Source organism: Canis lupus, chromosome 17 (genome assembly GCF_048164855.1).
Source record: "Canis lupus baileyi chromosome 17, mCanLup2.hap1, whole genome shotgun sequence".
NCBI lineage: Eukaryota > Metazoa > Chordata > Mammalia > Carnivora > Canidae > Canis > Canis lupus.
In genome coordinates, this window is record NC_132854.1 from 28274664 (window position 1) to 28291726 (window position 17063).

At 36.0% G+C, this 17063-nt stretch overlaps 1 long non-coding RNA gene across 1 annotated transcript in view; it reads right to left on the reverse strand.

Moving 5' to 3' along the window:
- Positions 1-745: 745 nt before the first annotated feature.
- Positions 746-17063, reverse strand: part of LOC140608354 (uncharacterized) — a 78580-nt gene continuing 62262 nt past the window's right edge. Inside the window, exon 4 of the long non-coding RNA XR_012010366.1 lies at positions 746-1695. This is a non-coding gene — a long non-coding RNA (uncharacterized lncRNA). The remainder of the gene's footprint in view (positions 1696-17063) is intronic.

Sequence of the window (17063 nt, forward strand, 5' to 3'; positions counted from 1 at the left end):
AACAGTTATCTACTTGACGTCTGTAAAGTTAAATACTAATAAAAACATTTCCTGAGAAAATTTATGGGATTCATCTGATTATAGCTCTGATGAAATTTAATACATTGGACAAATGAAAAATATTTCCAACATGTTGTAGAATAACTCTTTTCTAATCTATTTCTCTCTCTCTCTATATATATATATGTTTTGCTTATATATGTATAATGTATATAATATTGCTTGAACAAAATGCAGGCCATTGCCCTTTGCTAACGTTGGATGATTATAATGTTACTGTATATAAAAGTATATTAAATTCAAATGTGTATATACTGTATATAAAAGCTTATTAAATTCAAATCCATCTGTGCTTAAGTGCCAATATTTACATCTTTCATATTTTATGGAAGAAGAAATGTCCTGTTGTAGCTAAACTAAAGCTATATTGACGAATAAAGTAGAACATAACAGAAAGTATCTATACCTTTTTATTACCTGAATGGTTGTGATAAACTTGGGGGTCGTTAGCTTCCTATTTAAAATATGTAGTTCATAGATGAGGTTGAGTATGAAACCTGAGAAATTCACACTGTAGACTTCCAGATGCCACAGTATTAAAACCCAGACTGGACTTAGAGTCTGAGACTGCCTCCAAAAGGAGGTTCCATTGTGGTTGAGGCAAATGGTGCTTTCCTAACCCAATACAACCTTTCTTGACTAATTCTCAAAATCTTGTTTATAAAACAACAAACATGTACATATTTTTTCTTCAAAGAATCACTTTTTTTATTGGATTTGGGTCATCCTCCTGTTACTGAGAGATATAGATGAGGCATGGCTAAATGGCTAAGAAGCAGTGAAAATTAAAAGGCAAACTTCTGGTTTTAAGAAAAGAGAGTTCTATATGTCTCTTACTCTTATTTCCTACTGGGAAAAGATAAAAAACATTGAGTATCATTATGGCTTTTAATGTCCATAATAATGAATGTCCAAATAAATTCTCTAGTTTAACACAGCTCCTGTTCAAAGCAACAAATGCATCCTTGGGAATGTTTGCATAAGTAAATCTAATAGAAGCCCATTCAATCTCTTGAGACTTCCAAACTAATCTGTGGGTCCCTCCATTATTCTTTTTTGATGATACATATTCAATTATATTTATAAAATATTATAAAAACATATATTCAATACATTTGCATATTAGTCATTACATATATCCATATATACATTCTGACTACATTTACATAATTCTTTTCCTTTAATAGTAAAAATATTTTTCCAAAGAAGATGTACAAATGGCCAACAGGCACTTGAAAAGATATCCAACATCTTTTCTTATAGTTATCAGAAAAATGGAAACAAAAACCACAATGAGATATTATCTCACATTTGTGAGATTGACCAGAATTAAAAAGACAGAAACATAACAAATGTTGGTGAGGTTGTAGAGAAAAGGAAACCCTCATACACTACTGGTGGGAATGAAAATTGGTGCAGCCACTGTGGAAAGCAGTATGGAGGTTCCTAAAAAAAGTAAAAATAGAACTATCAGGGGTGTCTGTGGTGGTTCCATTGGTTAGGCATCTGCTTTCAGCTCGGATCATGACTCCAGGGTCCTGGGATCAAGCCTCACATTGGCTCTCTGCTCAGTGGGGAGCCTGCTTCTCCATGTCCTTCTGCCTGCCACTCACCCTGCTTGTGAACATGATCTCTCTGTCAAATAAAGAAATAAAATCTTTTTTAAAAAAATAGAAGTACCATATGATCCAGCAATTCCACTTCTGGGTGTTTGTTGGAAGAAAATAAATACATCAGTTTGAAAAGACATTATGTACCCCAATATTCACTGCAGCATTATCTACAATAGCCAAGACATGGAAGCAACCTAAGCATCTATCAATGGATGAATGAGTAAAGAAGATGTAGTATCAATACAAACACACACACACACCATACACACACAATAGAATATTACTCAGCCATAAAAAGAATGGAATCTTGCCACTTGAGACAATATGGATGGACTAGATGGTATTGGACCAAGCAAAATAAGTTAGAGAAGAAAAATACTGTATAATTTCACTTACCTGTGGAATCTAAAAATAAGCCAAGCAAATGAATAAACAAAATAAAATGGAAACAGACTCATGGATACAGAAAACAAATTGTTGGTTTTCAGAGTGGGGAAAGGTTGAAGAATGAGTGAAAGAGAAGGAGTTAAAGATATACAAACTTCCTTTTGTGAAATAAATAGGTCATGGGTATATAATGTACAGCATAGGGATTACCATCAATAATATTGTAATAATTTTGTATGGTGATAGACAGTAACAAGACTTATTGTAGGCATCATTTTGTAATCTATAAATATTGAATTAACATGAGATACATCTGAAACTAATAGGAAATATTACATGCCAATTATACTTCATAATACTAGTAAAATTAGCAAGAACAAAATTAAAAGTTAAAAACAGAAACTATTGATATGAAGAATTCAAATTCCCAAATAATACTATATTTGTGATTCAGTTAAATTTGGAGAAAAAGGGGCTTACATTCCAATTTAAAAAGGATTCTTTACAAAGATACATCTGTTGCTGTACACAGACCTCCAAAGATTTGCATTGGCTCCTTGGCCTGTAAGTTTCCAACAGAAGAGATTCAGCTGTATTTGAAGGTGGTTTATAAAGGAAAATATCTGGAAAGTATAGGACCAGCATGCTGGCTCCTGGTACATCATATCCAGCAAGTTCCCAAGGCTCTGGTAGTACAAACCAATATGGCCTTCCATGGAGACACTTGGCCCTCTTAGGTGACACATATTGACTTTTCCCATCATTATCTCTAGTGTACCTACCTTCGAATGATCTCCCTTGCAATCTGAATATCACTTCCTTAGTAACAGTAGTAGTTTTCTTCCTTTCTTTTCCCCAAACTGATCCTGAGACGTGGCATGCTATTTGGGCTCCGTGTAGGTTAAGAATCATTTATAGTCAGAAGCAAGTCAAAGCTCAAAACTGACATTAGGTAAGTAGTCAGGTTCACTTAAGAACAGTATATTTACATTTATATATTGATGGTCCAGAACAGCATATATACAGAGTATAAGCTCATATAAACACTTTTAAATCATTTCTACTCTCTTCATAAATCTCCGGTAAAATCTAGCATAAAAGCATTTTGTTGCTGTGTATCTATGATTAATGTTAAAAATGACTAATATTGTCTGTTATCATTTCTCTCTGAGGATCAATTCTCTATATATACATTCACACATTCTATTTCCCTTCCTCATTGTACAGCAAGAAGTGCAGCCAAAGTGGATGTAATCTGAACATATCACAAACTCTAATTGGTGGCTTCAAGTTTGATGCACTCCACAGTTGCACTAACCTTATTAACTCCCAGTGGTTGGAAAAGGTCTCCAAATATGCAACAGATTTAGAAGGAAGATGGAAACTAAGCTCAAATTTTAAAGTCTGCTAGTTTAATGTCATTTAAGTTGCATCATTTTATTTTTTAAAAGATTTTATCTATTTATTTGAGAGAGAGAACAAGTGAGACAGAGAGAGCAAGTGAAAGCTGGGGGTAGGGACAAAGGGAGAGGAAGAGGCAAGCCCCTCACTAAGCAGAGAGTCCAGACTCAGGGCTCAATTCCAGGACTCCAGGATCATGAACTGAGCCAAAGGCAGATGTTTAACTGACTGAGCCACCCAGGGACCCCTAAGTTACATCATTTTAAAATAGATAACCAAACTTAAAGCCACTTATATGACTAATGGTTGTATCAAATGAGAAAGCATGCATGTCAGGGTATTCAGAAAATTGCTGATAGCATACTCTTAGCACACCATGAAGAAAAGGAAAGGAAACAAACATTTTTGTATATCTTCTATTTTCTAGGCACTATGCTAATAGCTTTTGTTTTATCATCTCATTTAATCTTCGAAATATCTTCTCACATATATATCATTATACCTATTGTACAAATGAGTAAACTAAAAGCACAGTGAGTTTAAACTACCCCATCTCTGGTCTGTATAGATCCAAAGCTCATATCCTCTCCACTATATTGTACCATTTTCCACAAGAAGGAGAAAACTTACATTTATATACTCCTTAATGCTTTTAGACCTCTTAAAGACAAATGTTTTTATCTTGACTTGCAAAAGCTCCTACTGCTGCAAGGACTTCAACAGTTCTCTTCAATTCCATGTGGTTCGTTCAGGAGCATTGAGACTCCCCACAATTAGTGCATACAAGTTCTGAATTTCCACTCACAGCTTAGAGGAAGAAATAGCACAGATTTCCTCGTCTTTTATTTTTAATGCCTCTTAAATAAAATGACACTTCTATTTTTCAATATGGTGATTATTTTTATATGTTTTCTGATAATTTTAAATTTCTAATATTATTCTTAAATCACTATCTTGCTTGAGTTTTTGAGTGTAACTTTGTGATTAAATTTATTCTCTTAACTATTATGTGTCAAAAGAAAAGGCATCCAAGCTTCCATCAACCTGGCTTATTTGACTTCTGCTTTTTTCCCTTTTCTTTTCCTAAAATTTTCTTTTCCCAAAGGAAGAAAATCTTGACTTGTTTTGAAATTTTCAACTAAATAGCTAAAAGCCATATAGCATTATTTGTTTTCCTATTGTAGCTTTTATTAACAATATTTCTCAACATCTAATGCAATCAAATGAACAATTATTGAATCATAAAAGATGGGAACAGTCTAATCTGAACTAGACTTGTTTAGAAGTTGACCACGTAAAAAAAAAAAAAAATATATATATATATATATATATATATATATATATATATATATATATATATATATCAAAGCAAGGGTGCCTGGGTGGTGCAGCTGGTTAAGCGACTGACTCCTGTTTTTGTCTCAGGTCATGATCAAGGTCATGAGATTGAGCCCTGCATCAGGCTCTTTGATAAGCATGAAGTCCACTTAGACTCTCTCTCTCCCTCTGTACCCTCCACTGCCACTTACTCTCTCTCAAATAAATAAATCTTAAAAAAAAAAAGAATTAAAGTATCTCTGATGGTTCCCTTCCAACAATATAAGTGATATGCAAATAATTTGTGTATTAATCACATTTTGAATCAATATTACTCAGGGTTTTCTAATCTGGTCTTTGCACTAGTCCGTGTCATTAAAGGTTCTGTGGAAATAAGTTTTAGGGAAGTTCTCAGTACTCCATTGACCTCTGGAGTTTCATATTGTACCTCTATTCATCTATTTAATAGTGACTTTGAGAAAATCTGTTGTAAAGTAACTAATTTGTTTTGGTCATGAAATTCTTCTTTGGCTTGTTAACTTTGCCTGTAACTATTGCTTCTTAGAACAGGCATTGGGAAATTTTGGTGTAATCATTTGCAAGTGGAAATATTTTTGTGGGCTATAATGGTTGAAGTGCTCATTAATTTTGTGGATAAACGAAAAAAGAAATAGGATATATGTGTTTAAAAGAGACAGAATATCTAAAAATTCATAACCTTTGAGTTCATTACTCTAATTAATTATTCCTTAATAAAGAAAACTGGCAGTATTCAACTGCATTTTCCAATAGCTATTTTTGTTTTTTGGCAAATAAGTAACAGAGTTTTCAGACCAAGAAGACCTTCTAGATCTTAACCATTTTCAATGCAAGCATGCTGAACTCTTTGGAATGGTCTCTAGGGGCTCATTATCATTTGAACATCAAGAATTAAATCATTAAGGGGGGCCCGGGTGGCTCAGTCAGTTAAGCATTGGACTCCTGATTTCAGCTCAGATCATGATCTCAGGATCGTGAGATTGAGCCCTGAGTGTGGCTCCTGCTGGGCATAGAGCCTGCTTAAGATTCTCTCTTTCTCACACATAAGCTCTCTCTCTCTCTCTCTCAAAAAAAAAAAAAAGGTTCATTAAGGTAGGTATCAAGCTATGACTTCTATTGTGCTCTCCCCTGAGCCTGGCCACAAGGATTCCAACAGGGAGTCTGTTATAAATAAACAGATCTTTGTGGCTGTCCATGGTCTTAAATTTCTACACTCCTGTGTTAATTTTCACTTGCAAATATGGAATGCTAAGATCCAACTTCCTGTCCTTTTACTTGTTATCTAAAACACTCTACTCATATATGGGAATAAGAAATTGTGTGCTCTTTAGAGAACTCATTCAAGTGTCTATACAGAGCTCCAAAAATATCAGTAATAGGAGCACCTCAGTGGCTCAGTTGGTTAAGCTTCGGACTCTTGAATTCAGCTCAGTCATCATCTTAGGATCACGATCTCAGGGTCGTGGGATTGAGCCCTGTGTCCAGCAGGGAGTCTACTTCTCTTTCTCTCCCTCTACCCTCCCCCAGATCCTGCTCACTCTCTCTCTCAAATAATACATCTTTTAAAAAGCCAATACTATTAATAATCCATCCGTTTTTTCACTACACACCTATTAAAATGACAAAAAATTTTTTTAGAAAAGTACTGACAGTACCAGATGCTGGCAAGGATGTGGAGAAACTGGACCTCTCATAAATTGCTGAAGGGAGTATAAAATGTCACAACCACTCTAGAAATTTGTCAGTTTCTTATAAAATTAAACATATTTACCATGTGACCCAACAATCATACTCTTGGAGTTTTATTCTAGAGAAATTAAAATTATATTCATGCAAAAACCTATCCATAATGTTTATAATGACTTTAATTATCATAGCCTCAAACTTGTAACAACTCAAATGTCCTTCAATAGGTGAAGGATAAACACACTGCAGTAATCCATACCATGAAACACTATTCAGTGATAAAAAGGAACAAACTATTATTATATGAAGAAACAAATGAACCTCAAGGTAATTATGTTGAATTAGAAGAAAGCCAACATCAAAATTTCGTATACTGTATGAGTCTACTTATATCATTCTTGAAATGATAAATCCATAGGAATGGAGAATGATCAGTATTTGCCAGGTGTTGGAGAAGGAGAAGGTATAGCATAAAGGGTACCACAAGGAAGCTCCTTTGTGATGAGCTCTATATTTACTGTGGTGGAGCTCATATGAATCTATACCTGTGATAAAATTGTACAGAACTATATATACATGCACCAAAAAATAAGTACATTCAAAACCCTCTGGAATCTGAGTAAAACCTGTAGTCTAGTTAATTGTATTGTGTTAATGCCAATTCCTGGCTTTGAAAAATTATAGTTATGCAAGATGTTGTCACTAGGGAAAGTCAGGTGATAGGCATAGGGAAACTCTCCACTTTATTTTTCAACTCCTAGAGTTATCATTTTTTCAAAATAAAAAGTGTAAAAAAAAACTTTAAAACTTTCATCTGTTTTTTTAGAGGTGGGGGTGGGAGAAATTGGTAAAGAGGGTTAAAAGTCATAAAATATCAAAATAATTAAGTTGTGGGGAAGTAATACAAAGTATGGTGACTATAGTCAACAATAGAGTAGGCATACAGAAAAATTGTTAAGAGTAGATCTTAAAAGTCCTCACCACAAGAAAAAAAAAAAAAAACCTTGTAACTATGTACGGTGGCAAATGTAAAGTAAACTAAGCATGGCGATCATTCTGCAAGACACACAAATATTGAATTGTTATGTTGCATACCTGAAACTAATATAATGTTATATGTTGATTATGTCACATAATGTTATATGTCAATAAGAAAAAATTTCATCTCTTTTTAAGAAGGTTTATGTCTTGGGTCACTTTTGCAAATTCAGCTATGTAAAAGAAATAATATGGCCAATCTGCAGTGTGGTCTCTGACTCAGAACTCTTGATCATTTTGCCCAACAATACCAATTCTGTACAGTGAAACTCAGAGGTAAGACTTATATTGATGTTTTTTGTTAAATGAAGCTCACAGTTTGGTTATCTTTGCCTCACAGACAGCAAATAAAGATAATTTTCAACTTTAAGTTTAAAAGAGATGTTATCTAAACATACTCTTTAACAACAATGGGATTTAACATGGAAGGTAAGGATTACACTGCAGTTTGGGGGACAATGCTCTTTAAGCTAAGAGGGAATTACTAACATTTTCCTTGGTATGAATGCATTCGGGGAAAAACTAAAATAAGATAATCACATAATGTGGACAATGATCTGATTAAACGCTTATGTGATTCAAAGTGTCAGATGTGTGATTCTGGGAGTGGCACATGGTGGGATTATCAGTGGAATTCTGTGAAAAGTTTTAAACTTCTTCTGGATGATTTGGAGGTCTAGAAATACAATATTGATAAAAATTAAAATGTCAGACCCATGTCTAGGATGTGGCATGAAATGGAACAGCCTTCTTGAGTGACCTCTAGAAAGTCATTTATATATTTATCTAAACTTGCCTTGGCCATATTTCCTTTATGGAGAGTTCTAGATGACTGGTTTAGTAGTGAAAAAAATACATAAATTGTTTAAAATAATTTTATCACAATCCAAATCATGATTAGATCTATAGCTATAAATGTTTCTCAGCTTGTATCATCTTAGTCACGCCAAGGCATTCGCTGTCTCTACTTTCCTTTAGGCACTTGCTCCCAACTTGTCAATTTGTTTTCCTGACTGTCCTACAGGGTTTACATATCTCCATCTTAATACATCAATACTGAGTTCATAGTTTATTCTTACAAACTTGTTTCTGTTTCTGGAGTCTCAGTCTTGGTGAATGGTGTGAATGTCCATCAAATTCCCAAGTTTGGGGATTCCTGGGTGGTGCAGCGGTTTGGCGCCTGCCTTTGGCCCAGGGCGCGATCCTGGAGACCCGGGATCGAATCCCACGTCGGGCTCCCGGTGCATGGAGCCTGCTTCTCCCTCCTCCTGTGTCTCTGCCTCTCTCTCTCTCTCTCTCTCTCTCTGTGACTATCATAAATAAATAAAAAATTTAAAAAAAAAAAAAAGCCCAGGGCTCTGCCCCTCACTAGATATTGACCCTGGGCAAGTTTATTTAAAAAAAAAAAAAAATTCCCAAGTTGGAATACCCTTTCTTTCACCCAGCCCTGCATGCCAGTGTCACACACTGCCCACTCTGTCTCACAAACATTTCCAAACTCAGACTCTGCTGGTTATTAGAGTTGCCATGTTCATCTCAGCATGCCATCCCTCCTGTGTTAAGATCTTCACTGGCTCCTTAAGCCTGGATCTTACCTGTTCTCAACATAAATACAAAATAACCATTATGTGATGTGATAAAAGCGTTAGCTAATGCTACCATAGTAATAACGTTGCAATATATAAAAGTATTAAACCAACACATTGCATACCTCAAATCTACACAATGTCATATGCCAATTGTATCTCAATTAACAACAACAACAACACACTACCACCACCAACAAAAAACCCCTCCATCGGCCCCCTCCATTGGCTCCGTGTGATGTTGTATTTATTAGTTTTCTATGGTTGCCATGACAAATTACCACAAACTGAGTGGATTAAAACAACACCAATGGCTACCTTGCAGTTGTGTAGATCATAAATCTGACACAGGTCACACTGGGGGAAAATTAAGGCGTGAGCCAGGCTACTTTCCTTCTTTTAGACTCTATGGGAGAGTCAGTTTGCTGTTCATCTGACTTGTTGGCAGAATTCAGTTTCTGTGGTCATAGGACCAATGTCTTCATTTCCTTGTTGGCTGTGGCCCTAGAGTTTGTTCTCAGCATCTACAGGCTGCACATTCCTTGGTTTGTGGCTCCCTTCCTCCATCTCCAAGCCAGCATCATGTGGCCAAACCCTTCCCATGTTGTGTCTCTCTGACCATTCCTCCATCTCTCTTTGACCCAACTGTCAGACTTTCATCTTTCAATGACTCATGGAATTAGATTGGAGTAATCTAAAATAATCTGGGATAATCTCCCCATCTCAAGATCCTTAATTCTGATCACATGTGCAAAGTTTCCTTTGCCATGTAAGGTAATGTATTCACAGGTTCAGGGGATGAAGATGAATACATCTTTGGTAACCATTTTTCTGAGCTCACAGGTGTGTTGAAGTTTTAGGAAACCTAATAAGTAAATTCTCTCAGAACAGAAAACAATTGAGTGTGCAGGGCATAGAAATGTCAGCTTTATTGGTGATAAAGGTGACTGAGAGATGTGACTTTATTTTTTTATATTAAAGATTTTATTTATTTATTTGAGAGAGAGAGAACATGAGAGAGCAAGACAGTGATCGAGCACAAGTGGGGGAGGCACAGAAGGAGAGGGAGAAGCAGACTCACTGATGAACCGGGAGCCTAGATGCAGGGCTCCATCCCAGGACCCCAGGATCATGACCTGGGCTGAAGGTAGACACTTAACTGACTGAGCCACGCAGGCACCCCGAGATGTGACTTTAGATTCATGGCAAATGGCTTTTCTAATACTTTACCTCTAAATTAGACAGGTTTTCCCACCCAGCCACTGGCCAGTAGCAGCGGACAGAGCACGCTCCTGTGAGCACACCTGTGGAAGAGCAGTGTGAACTGTGCATAGTCAGCCCCAAATTCATCTTCCCCTGATGAACACACTTCTGGCCAAGAGTGTGAAAGGGATAGAGGGACAGGATGGGACAAGTTCTTCTCCATGAAAACAGGACAGAAGGAGACTAAAAAGTGTCCTTCATCATAGTCCACTGACTGAATCCACACTTTAAATACTGTATCTTTCAGGGTCAACTCCCACCTTCTATTTTATCTCTCGTCACTGCCCCCTCCTGAACCCTGTACTCCAGCATCCAGGTCTTCTCACTGTTCCTGTATATACCAATTCCCTGCTCTCCTATTTGCCATCTTCTCTACCTAGACCATCTCACTAGTCTTTGTGCAAACTTTTATTCATTCCTTAAAGGTAACATCACCTGTCTTCTCTGAACACAGCTCTGTAGCTCCCTCCAGAATCCTTTCTCTTGAGGTCATACCTCCTCAATGTCTCACATAGTGGTTGGATTTGGGGCGTAATGGAATCTCATTAAATGTTTTTGAATGAACTTCATGTTTTGCATAAAATTTATTCAAGAATTTCTGTTTGCCTTTCTGCCTTCCTTTTGAGGAAAGGGATTATGTCTCATTCATCTTTTTAGCCCTAGCACTGTCTCTATGCCTGATATATAAAATGTTCTGCATAAACTTTTCCTGAAAGAATATGTAAATTAATGATTTAATTAGTTCTGTCCAAAGCAGAATATATTATTGGAGACGTCTGGATTCTCTGGTCTATTAGTTGCTATTTTTAAAAGCAACTTTTGATATATAAATCAAGATCCCTTTTGTGGCCAACAAAGTCCTAAAGGAGCCAGTCTGAGGACATTCTCTGACCTGCTTACCAAACATACTTTCCTGGCTTGTTCCCTTATTTTGTTTTGACTTTATAGCTCATATAACCACATATGTAATACCATTCTAATGTTATGCTATATTATGTTATGTTATAGATTTTATATTATGTGATATATTGGCTTATTTCTTTTCTGCCCAACTATACTATAAGCCCCATAAGAACAGTGACTTTGTTTTACTCAATATCTCCAACAGTGCCTGCTACATAATAGGCATTAATCTTGTTCAATGAATGAAACGATGAATGAGATACAGTGGAATGAGAGAAAAAATAAGATTTTTGAAATCAGAGAAGACTGGGTTAAAATCCTAGTTCTCTGATCTTCCTAGCTGTCTGGCCTCAAGCAAATCATTTAACATTTAATAATATCTATCTTGCATGGTTGGTGGGATGTTGGCAATAATAAATGTAAAATATCTGGCACACACTACGTGTTCAAGAAATGGTGGCTATAATTATGTCACTAGCTTTTATAGTTAAGAACATTAATTATGTTAAAATTATTAATGAACAGCAGCCTGGGTGGCTCAGCAGTTTAGTGCCACCTTCACCTTAGTGCGTGATCCTGGAGACGGAGATGGAGTCCCACATCAGGCTCCCTGCAGGGAGCCTGCTTCTCCCTCTGCCTCTGTCTCTGCCTCTCTCTCTGTGTCTCTCATGAATAAATAAATAAAATCTTTAAATAAATAAATAAATAAATAAATAAATAAATAAATAAGATGAGTTTCTTTCATGCTAACCAAGTATATCTTTGTGCACCTCTTAAAAGGGAATGAAATGAAATTCTAGGGTGCATACTCAATTGCTATCAGCAAAGTCAAGTATCTTTAACAGAGTATCATAATATCCACCAAACTTATTAAGAATACTATGAAAGGATTCTGAATATTCCCAAACAAGAGAAATATTTTGACATCATCCACAAAACTCTCCAAGTTTCCTATTCAACCCCTAGGACACTGGGCCAAGATGGCAGTTATAAGGTACCCTGGCCTCTGTAAGACCAAAAGGATTTTTTGGGCATATACAGGCTGATTCATCTAAGCCAAAAAAGAAAAGGAAAGCCTGGCTTTTCTATTTCTGGAATGTTTTGTTGCATCGGCATTTACTCTAGATTTTACAATAAATTCAATTACAGCTTTAAGTCAGATAATAATATAGTACTTTCTATGTTAACTTATCTTGCTGATTTTTAAAGTAATCACTATTTTATATCTGGTAGCTTATGGATTTCAACGAAATTTTGTACCCATTGTGTCAAACCTGTACTGTGCACAGCAGGTACCTCATCTTGATTAAATTTGTACCATCCTGTAAAACAAGGCTAGTTTTCACTCTTTGTTGTTGAAGAAGTTGTGGCCCAATGCAGTTGTGACTCTCCCAGAGCTGCAAGAAACAAAATCTGGTCGGTATATGATGTAATGGAAAGTATATAGCTTTTAGAAAAGTTTGATTCAGTTCAGATCTGTAACAGGCTGTGTGTCCTGGGTGGTTCTCCAATCTCTACCTTCTTCACCTGTAAAATGGGGTTATTGGTCTCACACAAAGCTTTTGCCAGCATTCAGATAAAAAAGCTACATATGTGGTCATCTCTAAATATAAGTACTTTACTCATTTTTAATATCATAAGATACATACATCTCTGACAGAGTTTAGTGGTCTTTTAATACATTTCCAGAATTTCCATGTGAAACAAATAAAACAAAAAAATAAGCACAAACCCCCAAAACATGTGATAGACCATTTCTCTGCTTTGTTTTATACTCCTGTGATTGAGTCTTTTTGTGTTCCCAAACCACTTTTAAAGGGCATACCCTCCTGCTTTACTGAATCATAATCAACTCATTTATTCATTCAACAGTTATTTATGAAGCACCTATTATAGAGCGAGACACAAGGCATTAGATTTGCATTACTGAATGAAATAAGTAAGGCTTTTATTCTCTTGGGAGAGCCAAACACCACAAAATTGAATAATAAAGCAAAACAAAGTAGTAGGTATTTGCATTAGGATTTGAGATCTAGTGAAAATAAAACAGGGCTATGTATTACAGAGTTACTTGGGGCATAGATAAAGTGGTGTCTTAAGGACACTACTCCCAGGGAAGACAGAGAAGACCTCTCTGAGAAACCAACAAACTAAATCCAGGATTAGCAGTCAACTCAGTAAAAAACACAGCAAGGGTTGTGGATTTTGCTCTCTATTTGGTGGAGGATCACTGTGGAAGCTAAAAAGACAATGTTTTGTAAGGGCGTAAAACTGGAAACAATGAGATGAACTGGGAAGCTGTTTATTAACAGGAAAAGCAATAAATGTGAGAGCTTAGAAAAAGAGCGTGGGCCCTTTTTCAGGGAGATAATCAGGGAAGCTGTGTCTGAGGAAGACTGTTTGAGATGGACTGGAGTGAAGTGAGGGAGGAAAAGTATTTCAGGTTGCTGGATTAGGAGTGGTAGTGAGGCTGGTGAGAAGGGGGTGGGTGTAGGACGCAGAGATGACAGTCTCTGCAAATGGAGTGGATGTGGGGTGTCAGGGGAAGAGAGATTCTAAGACTTGAGTAGTTCCACTGACTCAGAGAAATCTAGGCAAGGAGAAGATTTTTGAAAGAATGGGTAAATCAAAAATTTGTTTTGTATATGAATGATCATTTTAATTATCTGTTAAACAGACAAAAGTTAATCTGTAAACCTTTAAATATAAAACCAATTGTAGCCTCCTCCTCTGTCATGGCTCCATTTTCCAAAGGCAGTCAAATTTTGGCTGCTACCCGCTACCCCCTGGTGTGAGAGAGAAGGCTCCTGTGCTGAGGGCTCTGCTGAGAAAGAGCCCATCCAGAAGACACCTGCCCCAGATTGTGATGGTAGAAGACAAGATCGCAGCATAGGGGCTTTATTGTGGAGAATCAAATTTACTCAAAGTTTGAGGGAAAACCAGTATTTTCACGGAAACACAAATAAAGATTAAGTTATGGAGCAGAGTGAAATATTTGCATAGATTTTAAAGATGAAGTAAACGGAGAAGAAGATACAATACAAATACACATGCTCATGTGTATAACACTTTAGGGAGATAACTTCTACATAAATCAAAGGAAAGATGTTATCATTTTGAAAAGGAGAAAATGAGAATTATTGATTCTCACTTTCAGTTTTACTGTTTAAAAAGAGAAAAACTGATATGGTTTCACTCATATGTGGAATATAGGAAATAGTGAAAGGGCTATAAGGGAAAGGAGGGAAACTAAGTAGGGAAAAATTAGAGAGGGAGACAAACCATGAGAGACTCCTAACTCTGGGAAATAAACAAAGGGCTGCAGAAGGGGAGGAGAGCGGGGGAATAGGGCAACTGGGTGACAGGCAGTAAGGAGGGCACTTGACCAGATGAGCACTGGGTGTTATACTATATGTTGGCAAATTGAATTTAAATTAAAAATTAAAAACAAATAAAAAGAAAAATTGGAAGAGGCATTTTGTAAACTAGAAACCAAGGATTTGTATGGCAAACTCAGTTGATACTGACACATCCCCAGCACTCAGGTAAGAAACTGATTGATTTCCCAGCACAGTTTTTAAACACATAATTACCCTGTTTAATTAGCTATTTTCTATTTACTTTTCTTATCTCTATAATCATAATTCTGAGATCAACTGTATTGTGTTTCTACGATTTGGCAAGCAACCTACTAATTAATTAACCAACCCATTAGTTTTATAGGAGTAAAAGCAATCCAGGCATTTATTTGGCATCATATACAAATGAAGTTGATCACTTTTCATTGTTTGATTTTTACTGAATTTGATGATCTGCAACTGAAATATTAAAATACTTGGGGGCCTGGGTTTTAATCTTGTAAAACCTCAACAAATGTCACTGTCTGTCCCTGTGTCTGATTCTGTTGTGCCAGGCTTCCCAGGGGCAGTTTAGGTAATCTGTTATTCAGATATATCTGCAGTGCCAAGTTTCTATTTACACAGGAAAGGAAGTGATTTTGTATTTGTGCCCCTTAAAAGAAAAGCCTGAAGGACAGATTATGGTCAGAGCAGCAATGTTTAAGTTATTGAGGCAGAAATAACTTGGGCAAAAAAAAAAAAAAAAAAAAGTGGTCCCAAGAGGATTAACACATTAAAAAAAATGCCTCCACTCAACCTCATTAGACAGTTCAATGATAATTTTTCTATTGTAAGTACCCTGCATTTTTATTCACAATGGTATTAAGATAAAAAGAATAATTATCTTTTCTTGCATTTTAACAAAAGATTTTACAATGACAAAATAGTTTACTGAAAATAGCAGTTGAGAGGTCTGTTATAATTCTATTGTTACTTTTAGAGCAGATGCCATGTCACATACAAAATGCCAAGACCACAGAAAAATATTTTTAGCTGTGTAAAAATATGTGACATTTAAGGAAGAAATGGTAGTGCTTTGATTCATTTGTTAATTGAGCACTTCAACATTTTCTATACACAATTGTTTGAAGGTTACAGAATGTAAAAAGGATGCAATCCTTGCTCTCATGCAATTTATATTTTTAGACAATTAAGATAAACTGTTCTTTATAGCTTCTGTGGGAGGCAAAAAGAGAAAGGCAGCTAGATCAAATGTATTCTTGGTACGTACGTATTCCTAGTATTTGGTTTTAATATGACAAAAGATAGCAGCTCAGGCTGGGCATTAAAGGGAAAAAATAGCTTGAATGAGCAAAATGGACTCACTTGAGGAAAAGCTGGAAGTGAGAGAGAAACCTTACAGGGTATGAAAGAAGCTTATACAACCTTGAGGAGAGAGTAGATAGGGTTTTAAGAGGAGAACAGAAATGGTGTCGACTCATTGGCAAGTCTTTTTAACAATATTTAAGGTAGAGAAATGTAAGATAGGATATAAATAGATGACATGTTCAGAGCCTGTGGTCTAGACATAGATAGAGAACGAAAGCAGGTATTTACAATTTTTGGAAGGCTTAAAAACCTATCACATATGTATAGGTATATATATGTATTGGGTACACCGTAAATAGTACCTCAATAATTTTTAAGCAAAAAAAAAAAAATACTGTCATTTAAATGTAAGTTGTCTTCTCTCTTCTAAAATGAAGACTTGAATATAATTTTGGAACAGATTTTTTCATTGTACTGTAAAAAAAAACCCATAACATTGGAAGTGGATAGTTTAGGGAAAGAAGGAAAATGAACAACCACCATTCATAGCCTTAGGGAAAAGCCAGGTACAAAGAATTAAATCAAATATAAATCCTACAAACATAATGGCTGGTTGTTCAGTTTAAAGTTCTAAATTGGGTGTGTTGTTAGGAGCTGTAGTTCTCTGCAAATCTTATTTCTGATACATGTATATCCTTTTCTAAAAGGCGATCTAGACCGCTTCTACATGTGTATTGTGTCTTACTCTGAGGAGGTATGTATAGGTTCTCTTGCCGAAGCAGCTACCTACTGATGACAGGTGAGGAGACCCTGAAATCTGAAAGACATAATGATCTGATGTTACCTTCAACTTATGGCCATCAGCTATAGACATTTACTCAGCCCACCTGGACAGAGCTAGGGATGTCTCACATGTAAAGATATTTAAAACAACATAGAATTTGGTAAATATACTAAATTTAGGTACTTTAGTACTGATACTAAACAATATTCTCAGACCTTTTTACAGACATTATAATCCTGGGCATAGAGCATGGTTTGTCTCTGCAGTGGGTAAAATAATGGCTCCCAAAGATGTCCAGGTCCAAATCCCCAGAGCCCAT